Raw genomic sequence first — 6277 nt, 5'->3', positions numbered from 1 at the left:
AATTGTTACCTCTAAGAACAAAAAACTGGACACGTGAAATCTCTCATGGGAAACTTTTGCTCAACAAGCAGCTGTTATGGAAGTCAGAGTTTTAAAAATATTTAGAACAGATTGAAGTTTATATTGCATATTTCCTAAATCATGTTAAGAGGTGTTAATCTTTAAAACAGCATAATTCTGAAATAGTTGTCACAGCAGTGCCTTTTTAATAAGCATTTTTACCTGCTGAGTGTATTCTAAGTTCCTCTCAGAACAGATGATTTACTATTTTTAATCATGCAAGTGAACACACATGAGGGAATGGAATTGATTTTGTTCTTTCTTTGACTCTTCAGGAGAACTACTGAAGCCCTGTATATGTGTAAAATCAATAAACAGCAATGTTTTAAGCAAGGGCATCATACAGATTCTGTAGTTCTATTGTGAATGGTGATACACAGGTTATAAAGAAAGAGCCTCAGTTTCCTATAGCTATACATTTAACATAATAATATTTAAAGAAAAATAAAAGGAGGGAGAATCTCAATACATGAACTACAAAGTAAAAGCATTGGTTTCAAAATCATAAAACTGTGATAAGAATGGACATGTTTTAACTTCAGTCATTTTCCTGCATTTCTAATTGTGTGACTATACAGGCAAGCCACATTATTTACATGAATGGGAAGTGAAGCTGCTTTTATTTTTTTGTCACACAGAAATAATCATTTCACCTATGGGGGAAAAAAAAAATAAAAAGGAGGGGGCTGGAATATTTAAAGTTTCATATAATTAAAATTGTCCACAAAATACGTTAAATATTTTTATATGCATTTTTCCTTAAGTGGCTATTTTTATACTTTTTCATGCCTAGAGATTATTTAGAATTACAGTTTTATTTGGAGTTTGCTTTTTAACGGTAGCAACTTCACGTTAAAAATAATTGCATCTTGGCATTAGTTCAAATCAATTCTCGTGTAAGAATAATCCACAAAGGAGAAATTGCAAGTCCCTTTCAAATTGCATTTAATACTCTTCCATGATTGTTTCTTCACAAATTAATGGTAAAGTGATTGTCTATTTTGATTCCCCACTCAACTCAAGAGTAATCTTTTTACATGCTCAATATTTCATATAAATCTGCCTTTAGTTTTTCAGAGAACTAGTTGAGAAATAAATCTGACCACATTTCTTTTACAGATTTCAGATTTTCTCCAGTGTTCTTCCGAAAAATATGAATGACTAAAAAAGAAAGTATTTTATTTCCTTGTTTTAATTAAGTCTTTGACTTGATATTTTTTCCATGATGAGATGGAGGCAAGTAAAAATGACTATTTTTATTATGAATACTAGGTTTCTATAAAACATGCAACATGTAATGGAAAAACTGCAAAAACACAAATAATGGATAAATTATCTGTTATTCTGGTTACCAACGAAGGTCTTTGTGACACAAATGCCCTATACTTTGTGTTGTTGCAGGAATATTGAGTCTGCTGCTGAATGCTGGTAAGTACATACAGTTGGGATTAAACAGAAGATTGCAATGAACTTTACACTTAATACAGAATCTGGATACTTAATACAGAATCTGGATACTTAATACAGAATCTGGATACTTATTATTGTTAAGCAATATTTCCTCATAAGGAAAGAATAATTATTCCAGGTGTTGATGCATTAGTAATTATCAGAAAGTCTGAGAACAAGTGGGTATTAGTAGTAATGAAAAACAGCAATGAACAATGTATTTTATATCAGGCTGTGTTTTGAAAATCTCTGATAACTTCAAATTAATACAGTGCCATGTATGTTTATAGTACTGTATAAGCACTGATTAGTTTTCACTCCTAGTTTGCGGCTAAGCATTACCCCAATGTTAAGACCTGGAAAAGTGGGAGAAGAATTAACAATGTAGTGAAAGGCTTAAAGTAGATGTGTAACATTCTAGATAAGATGTATTCCCAAACTCTTAATTAGTTAGATTACAGTTTTGACTATAGTCTTGCTATAAAGCAAATAAATAGAAACAGGTAAATAATGTTTAGCATTCATGCTAGAAAATGCTGGTTGCAAGGGAACATTTGTAATGTTTTCTATATTGCCTGTGATTTTTATTTTTTTTTGGTAGGTTTCTGTTTGTTTTTGTGATTATTAAACTGCTATAATTTCACTAGTTTCATCAATGGCATCTTTTGATCTTGCATAAAAAATAAGAGATACCAGGATTGCTTTCCAAGTACATACAATGGCCTTTAGATGTTCTAAATGCTATAAATGCGAGTTAATGATTTAATTAATTTTATGAATAAACTTTTAAAGGATCCTATTTAAAGCTAAGCTTGCTAGCAAGGTAGGCTGATAGAACTTGTCCCATGTTCAGTCAACTTTATGCTTATCAATTTCTGGCAACAGTTAAGGAGAATATTTTATAACTTAAGCTACAAGTAGTTTTTTAATCTGTGAAAACCTTCTCACAAGGCTGTTGCAGAAATAAGCCATAATTTAACTGCGGAAAGCCATTTCAGCTATAATTTCCATGTTGTTCTTTTTCTTAATATTTATTTATTTGATTTGTTTTCCTCCAAAGATACAGTTCTTTTGCACTATATTTCAGTCTGGTTATCTAAAAGCAACAACCTGGTAATTACTGAATAGTAAATATCAGGTAAATTATTAAATTATCTAATTGCTAATAGCAGACTCATTATGTATACAGTTTATTTTCCTTCTGCATTAAACAAACTATATCAGGAACTAGAGTTTTCCAAACTGGTCAGTGATGGATGTCCCAATTAGTAATCCAAAGCTTGGAACAGACCCAGCCTTTGGCCCTTTCTTTCCCTCTCACAGGAGCATGTTGCCATGGTCTTTCCCACTCTGTACTGAAGCTGCATAGTGGGAGCTGTTGTCTGCTAGATACTTATTTTCTATACTTCATTATATTTATATATTCATGTGTAAATGATGTTGTAATACAGTCAATTATCTTACGTATTTAAGTATATTAATTTAATATTAGCATAAGTGCCATGCTAAATAAACACCTGAAATCTTAATGAAAGTCTCAGGGAATTCCATGCTCAATGTTTCCAGTTTTTCCTACATTTCATTACAATTGATGTATGAAATTACCGAAAAGAGTTAATATTTTCCATTTTCCTGTAATACTTGCATTATCACAGAATACCAGGTTGGAAGGTACCACGAGGACCACCAGTCCAACCTTTCTGTTGTGGTCCAGTCTCTTTTCATTGTAATAAAGTAGTTTATCTCAGCAACTTGTATGACAAAATGGTGTCATTTTATCCTATATGTAACCTGTAGGTGAAGAAATAATAAAATGTAATGAAATACAGTAAAGTCTGTATTCAAAACAAGTAAATACTGGTAACAACTGGTCTGGTTCTGCATCCCTCCTGCTTGCTACAGGGATTACTGCTGGAGGGTTTCCTGATCCTTTAGGCTGGTACCACACAGAGTAGAGTCTCCTTGGAGAACTGTACTGTGCTAAGGGAATATCCGGTTACTTCAGATTTTAGTTGTGTTGCCCAAGTGTGCTGTCTGGCTGAAAAAATGGGCTGTTGTAGCTCCAACAGCATGCTGCATTGGAGTGGCTTTGTCGTACTTAATGGGAGCACATACAGAGCTTGTTTCAAGCAGACGTCTGCAAAAGCAGGGATCTAGGAAAGATTGTGAGATTGCAATGCTCTCTGTATCTTGATGTCTTTGACAATGCTATTTCATGAAATTTTAGTGAAGACCAAAAATAAATTTGTAGGAAAGCCTGTTTTGAGACGGGAGTTTCGACTGGAGTGTAACTTTTATCTGAACTGTCAGGTGTCTTTCAGAAGGGGGAACTCTGAGCATTCCTCTTCTGCTAGAAAAGTGGAGAGAATATTAGTGGGTTGACTGTGTATCAGTGTGGCATGTAATACATTCTTTGGGACAGAAGAATGTAAATGTTTAGAGATGAAAGTAAAATATCAAAAATTGGGTGAAGGGATGCAGCTGGATTAAGTAAACTGATTAAGAAAAGAGCTTGGGTAGGTAAATAAAATATTTGTCACATATGAAAAAGAAAAATGCACTGCTAAAGCATCAGATAAATAATTTTGACTTTAAAGTGAAAGGTTTTTAAAGTATCTCAAAAATATGGAATGGTCATTAAAAATTTTATGGGGGTTTCAAAGTAGAAATTATTCTTGTATATGCATGAGTAAATATCTTTTCAGTTAGAAAATGGAAAAGTAAACCTTATAAAGATTAGGGCTAGCTCATGACATGGTCAATATATCTTGTCTAAAACTATTATGAGAGCTTTGCACTGACAGACAAAAATCCCAGCAACAAAATGAAAATTCAAGTGGAAGATTTGAGCCACAGCTCATGTAGAAATAAAACTAAGTTTGCCATTGCAGATTACAAGAACCCACAAAGATAAAGTACAGAATGAGATATGGCACACATGATAACTTCAGTATCACTTTCAATTCTGCTTCATAAAAGGAAAAACTAGGACTTACCTGGTACTCTGAGAAAATTTTTTTTAAAAAAAGCTCTGATATTAAATAAATACTTTATGGCATTTCATTATCAAGGCTCAAAAATCAAGGTTAAAGGAAATTGAGACATTAATTTGTGCAAAATTGTGCAAAAATTTCTTGTGCGCAGGTTTCTTCTGCACAAGAATTTGCAAAACTTCAAAACGTGTTTGTAAGAAGAAAAAAAGGTAGTAGTAGTATCAGATAGAAGAACATAAAAATCTCATTTAGAAATATACTTGCTTAGACATTTCAGGATAAGGCAAATCATCAATTGCACCGATTCTGATATAAAAAAAATAATTTTTAGGGGCTGACACTCAAATAACACAAATTCTAAATGCCACTATAAGAATACCAAATTTTAACTGGGTAAGAATGCACCCCAGGTAGTATTGTACATTTTTATTTCTACCTTTTCCTTGAGAATTGTTAAAATCTTAGGAATATCAATATAAACTTTATATTTACGTTCATTTCCTTGAGGGTAATGATCACTGAAGGAACATTCAAGTTATGTTATATTTCTTAGAAGTAATAAATTGCTGTTATTTATGTAATCTTTACTTGTCTATAGATACAATAGTGGAGAAAGACTGTTGGAGTAATCTCTGAAATGTAAGCAAATACAAAAATATAATTTAAATATGGAGTATAAAATTAATGAAAACATAAAACATTCAATTTGAATTCAGACTCTAATGCTTGCACAAAAAATACAAGACCTTGATATAATATATGGGCTCTTCAATAAATACAGGATCTTAAGGGCAATAATAAAACCACCATATTGTCAAAATGTCAACTGTCTCCCAGGGAAAGTAAAATAAATCTGATTGACTTATGTAAGATTATATTTTAGTGATCACTAAAATTTGAGGGGGTTTTGTTTTATAAAATTAATAAAAGTAAGATCATGCTTGCTTTATTTTTATTTAGGAGGTTATATTGATCAAATAGTCACATGAGATGAAAAATAGTATCTCGATGATGATAGATGAAAAACAGATCTCGAAAAAACCCTTCAATTCACAGAGAAAGGAAAGCACGCAACATCCTCCTTCATAGTTAGCTTTGGAATATCTTCAGGTGTTGCTGTCTGTGAACATGAATAGTTAACATCTTGACAGCTTAAATCATGAAGCGTGAAAAAATTAAAGTAAGCAAAACTTGAGTGAACTTGAGAAAACAGTGTTCATCATAGGCACTGCTGTCAGATCCAGTCAGTTGTTTTCCCTCATACATTTTGCATTGCTATTCATTTCATTATGAGAAAATATGTGGATTGATGTAAACAACCTGGATTCTGCAATTAGTAAATTTTGCTGATGCTCTAGGCTTGCTAGCTAGAAGTTCAACCAGTATGCAAAGTAAAGATAATATTACATGTCCAGCAATACAAAAGGTGAAAAAGGAAACCTCAGAAAAACAGTGGTTTTCTCAGCTGATCATTGTAAAGTTTGAAGTAACTTCATCAAGGCCAAATCATGCTCAGTACACCTCTAAGGGACTTAATTACAGTTTTTAGATCCTAAACAGCTTTAGGATATAACCTTCCTAACTTCTTTTAAGTGAAGGTGTAATGGACATGACTGAAATACCAGAAATTCTATTTAAACATAAGAAACTTCTTTATTGTGAGGATGGTCAAACACTCGAAGGACTTGCCCAGGGAGTTTGTGGAGTCTCCATCTTTGCAGGTAGTCAAAACACAATTGGCAACAGCCCTGAGAAACCTGCTGTAACATACACAG

General features: G+C 32.7%; 1 protein-coding gene across 1 annotated transcript in view; it reads left to right on the top strand.

Annotated features, from left to right (window-relative positions):
• The first annotated feature begins 1466 nt into the window (after positions 1-1466).
• DGKB (diacylglycerol kinase beta) overlaps positions 1467-6277 on the top strand; it is a 398861-nt gene continuing 394050 nt past the window's right edge. Inside the window, exon 1 of the mRNA XM_065051198.1 lies at positions 1467-1488. The gene's annotated coding sequence lies outside the window, so the exon portion shown is untranslated. The remainder of the gene's footprint in view (positions 1489-6277) is intronic.

Source organism: Columba livia, chromosome 2 (assembly GCF_036013475.1).
Source record: "Columba livia isolate bColLiv1 breed racing homer chromosome 2, bColLiv1.pat.W.v2, whole genome shotgun sequence".
In the NCBI taxonomy this organism is placed as follows: domain Eukaryota; kingdom Metazoa; phylum Chordata; class Aves; order Columbiformes; family Columbidae; genus Columba; species Columba livia.
This window is presented reverse-complemented; position numbering and strand designations above follow the sequence as displayed.